Source organism: Meles meles, chromosome 11 (assembly GCF_922984935.1).
Source record: "Meles meles chromosome 11, mMelMel3.1 paternal haplotype, whole genome shotgun sequence".
NCBI classification, from domain to species: Eukaryota; Metazoa; Chordata; class Mammalia; order Carnivora; family Mustelidae; genus Meles; species Meles meles.
The window spans coordinates 10,242,767-10,256,119 of NC_060076.1; the positions used below are offsets into that span (position 1 = coordinate 10,242,767).

The 13,353-nt window shown below is 39.6% G+C and overlaps 1 protein-coding gene across 6 annotated transcripts in view; it reads left to right on the forward strand.

Annotated features, from left to right (window-relative positions):
• Positions 1 to 13,353, forward strand: part of NR6A1 (nuclear receptor subfamily 6 group A member 1) — a 230,471-nt gene that overhangs the window by 178,989 nt on the left and 38,129 nt on the right. The gene's annotated exons all lie outside the window — the stretch shown is intronic.

Consider the following 13,353-nt stretch of genomic DNA (forward strand, 5'->3'; position numbering starts at 1 on the left):
TTGTTCTTTTGGTACCTGGCTGGCTCAGTCAGTGGAGCATGTGACTCTTGATCTCAGGGTTTTAAGTTTGAGCCCCAGGTTGAGTGTAGAGATTACTTAAAAATAAAATCTTAGAGCTCAGTTGTTGTTGTTTTTTTGTTTGTTTAATTTTTTTTTTCAGCGTAACAGTATTCATTGTTTTTGCACAACACCCAGTGCTCCATGCAATACGTGCCCTCCCTATTACCCACCACCTGTTCCCCCAACCTCCCACCCCCGACCCTTCAAAACCCTCAGGTTGTTTTTCAGAGTCCATAGTCTCTTATGGTTCGCCTCCCCTTCCAATTTTTTTTTTTTATAAACATATAATGTATTTTTATCCCCAGGGGTACAGGTCTGTGAATCGCCAGGTTTACACACTTCACAGCACTCACCATAGCACATACCCTCCCCAATGTCCATAACCCCCTCCCCCTCTCCCAACCCCACCTCCCCCCAGCAACCCCCAGTTTGTTTTGTGAGATTAAGAGTCATTTATGGTTTGTCTCCCTCCCAGTCCCATCTTAGAGCTCAATTGTTTAAGCGTCTGCCTTGGCCTGAGGTTATCACCCTGGCTCCCCCATTGAGCCCCACGTTGGGCTCCTTGCTCAATGGTAGCCTGCTTCTCCCTCTCCCACTGCAGCTCCCCCTCCTTGTTCTCTCTTTCTCTGTGTACGAGCTCTCTCTGTCGAAAAAGTAAATAAAGCCTTTAAAAAAATTTTTTTTAATCTTTAAAAAAAAACCTTGTTCTTATGTTTATCTTCTTTAAATACATATGAATCTACCCTAGTTAAAAAAAAATAAGCATCTGCTTCAAAGCTGTTGCTTCTTCCTGCAGTGTTTTTCTATTACTTTTAAATGGAGTGATAACTACTCAATAAAATACTGCTTATTTTATTTCTCTACCACTCAACAATTTTTTTTTAAGATTTTATTTTTTAAGTAATCTCTACATGCATTGTGAGGCTTGAATTTACAACCCTGAGATGAAGAGTCACATGCTCTTCTAAGCCAGTCAGGCGCCCCACCACTCTCCTGTTTTTTAACTCGGTATGATTTTTGTTCTAATCATTTACTGAAAATGTTATTAGTGGTGACCTTTTGAGCCTACTTCTTCGCACCCTTTGACCTGCATTGCATTTGACAGTATTCTTTATAAACCCCTCTGTCTCATAGAGTTCTAGTCTGTTGTCATAGCTTCAATTCCTCCATGTGTTGACTCCCTATTTTCATCCTAGTTTTAATCATTGTCCTCTAAATAACTGCCTTTGGAATATTTCTGCTTGACTGTTAAAGAGAGGATGATTTTGTCCCTCACACAGCTTTAATTTTCACCTCTTCTTTTAGTGATACCGCATTTCTTATAGCCACCGTGGTGTAGAACCTCAGGTTCATTTGTAACCCTTTCCCTATTCCTGTTACCCAGATGCCCATGCCATTCACCTTGTTGCAACCTGCCCATCATTGTGTTTTAACAACACCCAGGCGCCCCCTGAAGTTTACTGATGATGGTAGATAGTCTCCTCTATGAAATGCTTGTTAAGCATCTTGCCTAATTTTCTACTGGTTTGCATTTCTCTTAATGTTGTATAGGAGCTTTACATATGTTGAATATGAGTTCTTTGTAGGTTGTATGTATTGCCTATGTCTTCTTGCACACTGTGGCTTGCCTTTTCACTCTCTGAACATTCTTCATTTTAATGTAGTCTAATTTTTTTTTAAGTTTTCCTTTATGATTAGTGCTTTTTGTAGACTGTTTTAAAAATCTCTTCCTTGGGGCACCTGGGTGGCTCAGTGGATTAGAGCCTCTGCCTTTGGCTCAGGTCATGATCCCAGGGTCCTGAGATCGAACCCTGCGTTGGGCTCTCTGCTCAGTAGGGAGCCTGCTTCCTCCTCTCTCTCTGCCTGCCTCTCTGCCTACTTGTGATCCGTCTGTCAAATTAAAAAAAAAAAAAATCTTTGAAAAAAAAATCTCTTCCTAACCCAAGATCATAAAGATTTTTTTATTATCTTTTGAGAGGTATATTATTTTGCTTCTGGTATTTGGGTCTTCTGTCTACTTGGGATTAAGTATTTTGCATGGTACGAGGTAGGGTCAAGTTAAGTTTCTTTCCTTATAGATATCTAATTGTCCCAACACTGTTCACTGAAAAGACTTGTCTTTTCCTCACTGCTCTGCAGTGCCATCTTTGTCATAAATTAGATATCCATAATATGCCTAGTTATGGTGCAGAATGGTATGTTTTCATTCTGTTCCTTTGGTCTGTCTATCCCTAATCCAATAAAACATATTTTAATTCCCATAGCTTTAAAGTGAATATTGATGTATGGTAAAGTCTTGTTTTTCTTAAATATCTGTGCTGTTTTTGTTCTTTTGCATTTCCCACATATATTTTACAGTTAGCTTAAATTATACATGAACACACATAGTTGGGATTTCATTTTATCTCTTGATCTTTACAGTAATAACTTGCAATCTGTGAACATAGTCTTCCTCTCCATTTACTGAACTCTCCCATTTATGTTAGAAATATTTTATATTAATTGTTTTATAGTTTTTCCATAGAAATCTTAACATATCTTTATTGGATCGCATCCTCTTTTTTTATACTGTTTTAAGAGGCATCTTTTAAAAATTTCATCTCTTTGTGGATAGTATAGAAATATGGTTAGTTTGTGTATATTTCTTATTTCACTGTGCATTCTAGAACCTCCAGTACTTCCACTGTGGAATGAAGGTGTTGGCAATGGTCCATCCTTGTCTTACTTCTGATCTGAAAAGAAAAACCTTTTGTAAGCATTTCACCGTCAAGTATGATATTTGGAATAGGTTTCTTTAGATAACCTTTATTATATTAGACAAGTTTTTAGTCCTGGTTTGCTAAGAATTGAACAATAATAATGTTGAAATCTATCAAAGACTTTTTTTCTTCTTAAAGATTTTATTTATTTATTTGACAGAGAGAGAGAGACTGTGAGAAAGGGAACACAAACACAAGGAGTGGGAGAGGGAGAAGCATGCTTCCCGCAGAGTAGGGAGCCAGAGGCGGGGCTCGATCCCAGGACCCTGGCATCATGACCTGAGCCAAAGGCAGACACTTAACGAATGAGCCACCTAGGCGCCCCTATCAAAGACTTTTAAAATTAAAGTACTATTTATTGCTTTATTTAAGATTTTTAAAAAGATTTTATTTATTTATTTATTTATTTATTTGACAGAGAGAGAGAGCACAACCAGGCAGGGTAGCAGGCAGAGGGAGAGGGAGAAGCATACTCTCTTTTGAGCAGGGAGCCGATGCAGGGCTTGATCCCAGGACACTGGGATAATGACCTGAGCCAAAGGCAGCCACTTCACCTACTGAGCCACCCAGATGCCCCTAAGATGTTTTTTTTTAAACAAAGTACTTTCCAAAATGTTTCCTAAAGTTGCAAATTTATTTATTTGTCAGAGAGAGAGAGAGAGCTAGCGCACAAGAAGGCAGAGAAGCAGGCTCCCTGCCAAGCAAGGAGCCCGATGCGGGACTCGATCCCAGGAACCTGGGATCATGACGAGCCAAAGGCAGCAGCTTAACCCACTGAGCCACCTAGGCGTCCCTAAAGTTGCAAATTTTTATCAGGTTCTAATCTTACAGAAAATTTATCTTTAACAACAGTAAAACAACTAACATCGATTGTGTGTTTACTATATATTAGGCATTGTATTCAGCAGTATAGTTTAGTGTGAAAGGTCTCTGATTCTGATGCAAGATTGTGTGCTTAGAATCCTGGCTCCCCTGCTTAGGAGGACTTTGGGCATATTTCTTATTCTGTGTGTGTCCCAGTTTTTTCATCTGCAAAATAGAGATAACAGTAGTATCTACTACATAGAATTGTGAGGAAAGAGTGAATTATATGTGATACATAAAGAACAGAACTGGTTGCATAGCACCAGGGTACATGTTATTATCATTGTAACCTATATCATTTATTCTCTAGTAAGTCCATGAAATGAATGGTATGGTTATCCCTGTTTTTCAGTTGACAGTGAGACTGAGGCATGTGCCCACAGTTACAGAGGTAGGAAGTGGCAGTGCTGGAATCCACACTCACTGTGTCTTAACTACCAAGCCAATGTATTTCAGATTTTTTACACTTTTACATTTTTCATTCATTTATTCAACAAAATGAGCATCTTCTCTGTAGCATTCATGGTGCCAGATGTTACTTTTAATGCTGTGATTGAGACTTAACCTGCAATGTAACTTTGGTTAGGTATTACTAAGGGGTCCTGCTACTTTTGTAAAACAAGAACCTAACTATTGTAAAATTCTGTTCAGATTGATGAACAGATTAGTTCATGAATATTTTTGTTCTCATTTACTTACTGTTCATGATAAATGATGTAGAGATGGGAACATCCATTTATTTGAGCAGACGCTTGTCAGTGGTGCTCTGAAGAGATGTTCTAGGGCTCTCTACCTGATTCAGGTTGTCATCTATTTTTCTACACCAACTATGTCAGCTACTTTATTCGTCGTTTTCATTATTTCATTTGAATTTGACATAGCTGCCTCAAAAAATTAATCTGTGTCCATAGAGACCCCAAATGAGCTCTGCATTTACCCTTATCAATCTCAGCAGGAGTGTTAAAATTTGAAGAAATGAAACTTAATATGATAGTTCCTGTTACCTCCACTAGAATAATTACTGGTTTAAAAAAAAATTCTTCGGGCACCTAGGTGGCTCAGCCTAGGTGGTTAAGCGTCTGCCTTTAGCTTGGGTCATGATCCTGGAGTGCCAGGATAAAGCCCCTGGTCTGGCTCCCTGCTCAGCAGGGGGTCCTCTTCTCCTTCTGCCCTCACCTGCTCGTGCTCTCTCTCTTTCTCCCAAATAAATAAATACAATCTTTAAAAAAAAATTCTTAAGATTATTCCTAAGGTTTGGAAAACTAGCAATGACAAGCATGTTATGATTTTTCTAATATTGCTTATGTCTGGTTACATTTATTTATCATGAATAGCCAGCAGACTCCTTTTAGAACATTGCACAGGAACAAAATTGTGGGCAGATCATGACTGTTTTACATATAAAGGGGTAGGACATAACCTGATAATATATCTGTGGTTATTTCTGTGTAACTCATCTTGATAGTCTTGCTAAAGTTTAATGAACTATATTGGCTGTTTTAGAAAGGAATGAGATTCTTCTCAGCAGAAACCCAAGTTGGAGAGAGGTTTTTCAGCTCCATTTAAGACAGGACTTTATAAGCTGTAGGTAATCTGTTAATCCTTGATTCTTACAACAGTTATATCCCCATTTTATAGACTAGAAACTGAGGTACCTCTGAAAGGGTAAAGGAACTTTCCAAGGTAGCACAGCTGGCAATTGACAGCCTAGATTTGAGCCTAAGAGCCCAAGTTCTTAATCTCTCTGTTCTACTGCCTATGTTCGAGAGACTTAGAGAGCTGAGAGTTGTCTCTTTCCTTTCCATCCCTGGGTTGAGATTTACCTTGCCATAGACCCTGAGATAAACTCGACCTTCCTATCCAACCCCATTTCTCTTGACTGCCAGGCTGATCTATTTACTCACCTAATATCAGCCTTTTCATTTAAATTTAAAAGTTTAAAGTTCTTAAAAAACTGTCTTAGTTTCTACCCTCCTCTCTTCTTTTACTCTTGGGGACAGGAGCAAGAGAAAGATTCCAATAGTTTTTATTTTTAATGTTTGATTTTTCCCTTAATACATCAATTTTCAGAATAATGAATTGGTGTCCTAGCAACCTCCATGGTAACTAGTGAGATTTTTCTTTTGAATATTATTGTGAATGCATTGATTTTTATATTCGAAGCATTTTAATCCATTGCTATCATTATTCTTTTTGATGCATGGGTTGCTCCATTTTAGGCCAGTGGGAGGATTTTTATGTTGTTTCCTATATCCTATTTTGTAATTTGACAAAGAGAGATCACAGGTAGGCAGAGAGGCAGACAGAGGAGGGGAAGCAGGCTCCCCGCTGAGCAGAGAGCCCAGATGCGGATGCGTGATCCCAGGACTGTGAGATCGGGACCTCAGCCAAAGGCAGATACCTAACCGACTGAGCCACCCAGGCGCCCTGTTGTTTCCTGAATCCTTTTGACATGACCCCATTATTGGTCTTAGGTAGCACAACAACACTCAAACCTGGAATCAAACATTTCTCCAAGAAGTCTGGGCTAATGTGTGTAGAAAATAGTATTTTCAAAGTTCACTATCTGAGCCCTTCTGGTACTGCTGATCAAGATAAATTCAGTTTCTCTGATAAATTAGCAAGTCTTCACTTTCCTACAGTACTTTTTACCCATTGCTATTTTTGCAGATAGCGAACTACTTGTTCACAGTTTCAAATACCTGTCATTTTTCAAGTCCTCACTTTTTCATCAACTCCTCTGTCTCTTACTGATTTCTGAGCGCTACAGTTACTATGATCCATAATCTCCAATTTGAAGTACTTATTTGCTTGATTTTCTTTCCATTGTAATTTTATGTAGAATAATACAAATTAATGACATGGAATTAAAAGATTAACAGTGCTGAATTAGGAATGGTTATGAACATTTCCGTTGTGTTATCTCACTCATCAGAATGCTGTAGATGCTGTATGAATCTGAAATTTCAGTAAGTTATAGGACATAGTCATTCATGATATCCTTACGAATAAGATAGAGAAATGTCAGCCAGACTAGAGTATCTACTCTAATTAAGAGACAAAGCTAATGAGCATCCATTTCCAGAATGTTAACGGTTAAGTCAGATTGGAAAAGAGGCTCTAACAAAGGCCACATTCTGTATTGTTTTAAGGATAAAAAGGAAAATAATCTAATACCATACATGGAGAAAAGAAGGATATGGGAGAAATAATGAGTGGACTGGATCCCTAAAGATTTCAGCAGGCCATGCAGAATTTATTATATAAAGATACATAAATATATTATATGACTTATTATTTGTAATGATTTATTATATAAATTATATGATTATATAATATATAATCATATATTTTATTATTAAATAAATTATTACTTAAAGATATATAAATTAAAAATATGTGTTTATAGGGCACCTGAGTGGCTCAGTGGGTTAAAGCCTCTGCCTTCGGCTCAGGTCATGATCCCAGGGTCCTGGGATTGAGCCCTGCATCGGGCTCTCTGCTCCGCGGGGAGCCTGCTTCCTCTTCTCTCTCTGCCTGCCTCTCTGCCTACTTATGATCTCTCTCTGTCAAATAAATAAAATATTTTTTAAAATGTGTTTATATATCAAGATATATCAAGACATGCAGAATTTATTATATAAAGATAAAATTAATCAAGGACAAATACAGGGGCGCCTGGGTGGCTCAGTGGGTTAAAGCCTCTGCCTTCGGCTTGGGTTGTGATCCCAGGATGCTGGGATCGAGCCCTGCATCGGGCTCTCTGCTCCGCAGGGAGCCTGCTTCCTCCTCTCTCTCTGCCTGCCTCTCTGCCTAGTGATTTCTCTCTGTCAAATAAATATTGGGTTAAAGCCTCTGCCTTCGGCTCGGGTCGTGGTCCCAGGGTCCTGGGATCGAGCCCCACATCGGGCTCTCTGCTCCGCGGGGAGCCTGCTTCCTCCTCTCTCTCTGCCTGCCTCTCTGCCTAATTGTGATTTCTCTCTGTCAAATAAATAAAATAAAAAATAAAAATAAAATTATTAAAAAAATAAATAAATAAAATAAATAAATATTTAAAAAAAAAATCAAGGACAAATACAAAGTCCTACCTTTGGGTTCAACCTTTACCTTCTTAAGAGTGGAGTAAGAAAGACATGGGTTGAGGCCCCTGGCTGGCTCAGTTGGTAAAGCATATGGCTCTTTATCTCAGGGTCGTAAATTTGAGCCCCATGTTGGGTATAGAGATTAAAGATGAAAAATCTTTAAAACAAAAACAACAAAAAAAGAGAACTTCATGGGTTAATAGTATATGTAATGCTTCAAGCTTTAGATGTCTATGAATCAGATATTAATTAAGTGTGGGGAGGATTGGAAATAAGAGGTATGGAATTCAAATTCCAGTTCTACTGCTGACTGGTTGTGTAACCAAGATTAAAGTTCTTTACCTTGTTAAGCTTCAGTTTGCCCATTATAAAATGTGTGGCATTTTTATAGTACCAGTAATTATTAAATATTGTTTGTTTACTGGTATTGATAGCTGCAGAAACATAAACAAAGCTAATGAAATCTTAAATTATATTAAGAACCCCCCTACCCCCCAGTCCCCATTTAGTTCTGGATACTTCAAGAAATTTTGATACTATATGATTCATTAAGAAATAGGAGAAGAAAAAATTTACAGTTGGGAACCCCAGTTAGCTTGAAATTTCTGAATGGTTGGTATATGAACTGGGTTGGATTATACATTATTTTTTGCCCATGAGCACATAACTCAGGCCAGTGGGGAAAGCTTCAGGTTAACAGACTTCAGCTCAGTGTAAGAAAAAGCTTCTGAATCATTAAAACTGTCTAAAATGAAATGAATGGAATGAAGTACCTTACTAAATCACTAAAGATGTGTAAATAGCGTGTGGGGTAACCCTTTGTTTTGGGATATCCTAGAGGGAATTCATGCCTCCAGTAAAGGTCTGCTCAAGGCAATTTCTAAGGTACTTTTTAACTCATAAGATTCCAGGTTTCTGTAATACGGGGATAATGATACCTCTCCGTTACTGTGATGAATAAGTAAGGCCATCCATGTAGAAAGTTCTTGAATGTTGCATGGGACACAGTTAGTGCTCAATAATGTTCTTTGTGGTAGCTGTAAGAATAATCCTCACCCTGGCCTGGTACAAGTGAGATAATGAATATAGACGTGCTTTAATTGTCCTTCAAGTTCTTTACAAGAATAGGAGATGCAGAAATCCGTATCTGACATCTGGCAGGGCACCACTGGGACATTCTGCTTCAATTTATTCACTTACAAAGGGCTTGACTTTTTAACTGTTTTTCCCAAGTAGGGAAGGACCTGACTTACCTGCATATAGTATAGATAGGTTTGACTTGCTGTGGCCACAGAATGTGATGATTAGGTTCACAGACTTTGGGGTTCCAGCCCAGCTTCCACTGAGAAGTGGTATCACCTCATCAGCTTCAGTTTCCGCTTCTGGTAAATATGGGTACTTATTTTTTATGATTCACCACAATAACGTGTTAAGTGCTTGTCACAGAACCTGGTACCCAAGTGGTCAGTTAGCAATAGCTTCTCCTGCTTTTATGATCCTTTCCCACACGTTGTGAGGGAAGTTTGTAAAATGCTTCTTTGAGAGCTTCACAGTTGATTGGGAGAGGGCCTTTCTCCTATACCTTTGAGAGACTTCCTTCTGAATTAGTTCCTGGTCTGTGGTGTAGACCAGTGCTCTTTACAGAAACAGAAAATGGCAGTAAGAATAGCTGTGGAAGAGAAGCAGTCATAGGACCCAAAGGGAATCCAATCTGTGACCATCAGTGGAGAGAGTCCCACCGCATCTCTGATCTTATCGTGGCCTTTTAAGTGCTCATGAAAAGATCAAGTAGTGTTACAAGATACAAGCAGATTCTTTTTTTTTTTTAAGATTTTATTTATTTATTTGACAGACAGAGATCACAAGTAGGCAGAGAGAGAGGAGGAAGCAGGCTCCCCGCTGAGCCAGAGAGCCCGATGCGGGGCTCGATCCCTGGACCCCGGGATCATGACCTGAGCCGAAGGCAGAGGCTTCAACCCACTGAGCCACCCAGGTGCCCCCACAAGCAGATTCTTAATAGTTCTGTATGTGATTGTTGTCCAGTGGACCCTTTGCCCTGGATCCAGATGCTGCACAGAACACCATACGAATGCTTTCTGAAAAGGTTACTAAACTCCAGTTCGGATATCGGCAGACTAGGGTCAGCCACTTCCTAAACGGACAGGTTCCTTAACTTTTTTTGATATCTCTGTTTTCTCAATTACAAAAATGGTAATAGCCGTTGTATCCACCTTTGGGATTATGAGAATTATGTGACACAACACAAAGCATGGTACTTAGTTATGGTCAGTGCTCAGTGAGGTCATAGATCTGAAGAAAGGGAAAAAGGGATTGTGTGGTTCTTCTAGATATTGATTTTTAAGTCTATTCTAGAAGACTTCTGGTGTATATTTCAATGTGTATATATGTATGATATGTATCCTATGTATGGTAGAATGTGAGATACACATATGTGTGTGTGTGTGTATAGAAAGGTTATATATAATACTGAATGTTTGAATTTTAAATGAGAAAATTTAAGTTCTCTGTATCCAATCTAGATTTTTTTCACAGCATTCCCTGTTTGTTCTGTTTCTAAGCCCTTTCAGCATCTCAAGCCCAGCACTCTAGGAAATCCCATCCCACACAGAGTACTGTTGCTGTGCCATTTATTTTGCCTGTTTGGCCTTTCCTGGTTTAGTTTTTGAATTCTCTATCATAACTTTGCTCTAATGTTTACCTTGAGTTTCCTTTGCATTTCTTTTTTTTTTTTTTAGTTTGTTTATTTTTCCTTTGCATTTTTAAAAGGAAAGGAAAAAGAATGGCTATTACATGAGGGCCATTTTTATATTTCAACCAAATTTCTTTTAGTTACAAATAACAAAAACTCAATTTTAAGTTAGCTCCAGAAAGAAAAAAGAAAAGAAGGTATTGTGTTACAAGACATGGGAAGTCAGTTTGTCATGGTATGCCATTTTGCCCATAGTTAGGAAGTTCATCCAAGCCCTAGAAAGGCTTGGAGGGGTGCCTGGGTGTCTCAGTGGGTTAAGCCTCTGCCTTCGGCTCAGGTCATGATCTCAGGGTCCTGGGATTGAGCCCCGCATCCATGTCGGGCTCTCTGCTCAGCAGGCAGCCTGCTTCTCCACCTCCCACCCCCACCCCGCCTGCCTCTCTGACTACTTGTGATCTCTGTCAAATAAATAAATAAAATCTTTAAAAAAAAATAGAAGAAGAAAGGTTTGGAAAGGTCTATAACTAGGAAATACAAAGTCCTCAAGAGCCTAGGCAATTCCTCTTTCCACATGAATCTTTCTCTGTTTCCCTAGTATCTGCTTCTCTTTGCATACCTGCTATTTGCTGTGTGACTTTGGGCAAGGGCCTTAATATATGTCTGTTTACCTGTATGAAAAAGATATTGTGTACTAGTTTCCTGTGCTGCTGTTAAAAATTACCACAAATTTCTTCTCCCACAGTTCTGGAACCGGAAGTTCAAAAGTCATGAGTATCACTGGGTGAAAAGGAAGATGGGCAGAGCCACACTTCCTCCAGAGGCTCTAGGGGAGAATTCATTCCTTTCTTCATCCAGCTTGTAGTGGAAGCCATTCCTTGGCTTTGGCTACCTTCTGCCTGTCTTCACATCACGTCTCCTGTGTGTACATGTGTGCGTGCATGCATGTGTGTGTGTTCTCTTCTTCTGTTTATATCAAATCTCCCTTTGTCTTTCTCTTATAAAGACATGTGTGGGGGCACCTGGGTGGCTCAGTGGGTTAAGCCTCTGCCTTCAGCTCAGGTTGTGATCTCGGGGTCCTGGGATCGAGCCCCGCATCGGGCTCTCTGTTCAGCAGGGAGCCTGCTTCCCCCTCTCCCTGTGCCTGCCTCTCTGCCTACTTGTAATCTCTCTCTCTCTGTCAAATAAATAAATAAAAATCTTAAAAAAAAAAAAAAAGACATGTGTGATTGCAAGTAGGGCCCACCTTTATAATCCAGAATAATCTCCCAGTTCAAGATCCTTAATTTGATCACATCTGCAAAGATCCTTTTATCTTACAAGATAAAATTTACAGGTTTCAGGAATTGGGACCTGATATATTTGGGTGGCCATTATCCAACCTACTACAAATAGGGATCATAAAGACATCTCAAAGTTGGCATATAATAAAGGTTGCCTAAATGGTAGTCTCCTTGCTTCTCTACATCTCTCCCATGTATACTACCATGCTCCTCCTGTAACATTGCTTTCAAATGCTTTTCTTTTCAGGAATGTTATTATCACATCAAGCATGGACCTGTTAGGATAACAATGATAATGGAAATAATAGCTGTCATTTATTAAATGCCCATTGTAGCCCAAGCGTTGTGCTGCATACTTTATGTATGTAGGTACCATTATAATCCCCATTTTACAGATGAGAGAAACTAGATTCAGAGAGGTGAAGTAACTTAATTTGCCCAAGGTCAGTCAGCTGGTAGGTGTCAGAACAGGGGTTTAAGTAAGGATTTCTCAAACTCTTAGGGCTGTGTTCTTAATCATTATATCTTGCCTGTTACTCAGGAACGTGGTTCAGATCTCTGGTTTCTTGCCTTGGCCTCTGATCAAAACCTTTTCTTGGAGGTTTCTTGTACCTGCTGGCAAGATCTGACATCACAGATCTGCATTTTTTTGTCATATGCCTGTTATTTGGCAATTGCTTGATCCCAAGTAAGTGAAATTTAAGGGAAGAGGAAGTTAGAGAGTTGTATTCCAGCCTGAATTTCCTCTTTGACTAACTTGTTTGTTACGAGGCAGTAAGTTCCTTGACTGTGGGGATCATGATGGTTTATTTCTGAGTACCCAGTACCGAACACAGGGCCTGGTCACAGAGTAGATGTTCTGCTGGAACGTAAGCGTCACCAGGGACTTTCATTCACTGCTGTAGCCATGCCTTCCAACAGTGCGTAGAACAGAATAGTTGTCCAATACCTATCTGTTTAATAGGTGGAAGACTGGTTGGCTGGCTGGGCTTGGTTAACACTTCTTCACTGGTTAGTAATTACAACTTTCATTTACTAGGTGCATGCCGTTTGCTGGGCACTTACATTAATTATCAGTAACCCTTATCTCCTTTCTACAGGGTAGAACTAAGTGATGGACTGTGGCTGAGGAAGGTGAGGGAGATAGAGGAGTCGAGGATATCACCTAAGTTTCTGACCTGGATACTGGTCCAAGTGATGATGAAACCCAGGGAGAGGAGCATGAGTTTTTTGTTGTTTTTTTTTTAAGATTTTATTTATTTGTTTATTTGTCAGAGAGAGAGAGAGAGAGCAAGCAGGGGGAGCGGCAGAGGCAGAGAGAGGAACAGGCTCCCTGCTGAGCAAGGAGCCCGATGTGGAACTCGAGCCTAGGAACCTGGGATCATGACCTGAGCCGAAGGCAACGGCTTAACCAACTAAGCCACCTAGGCGTACCATGAGTTATTTTTCTGAAATAGGCTGTGTTTGTGATACCTGCAGGTAGATGCAAGGGTCTGTTCCTAGGACGAAGGCTCTAAAAATGACCCCTATTTACCAGTTAGCCGGAAAAGAGTGATGTTCTTGATCCTCCCAGAACAAGTTTGCTTACTTGAGAACTG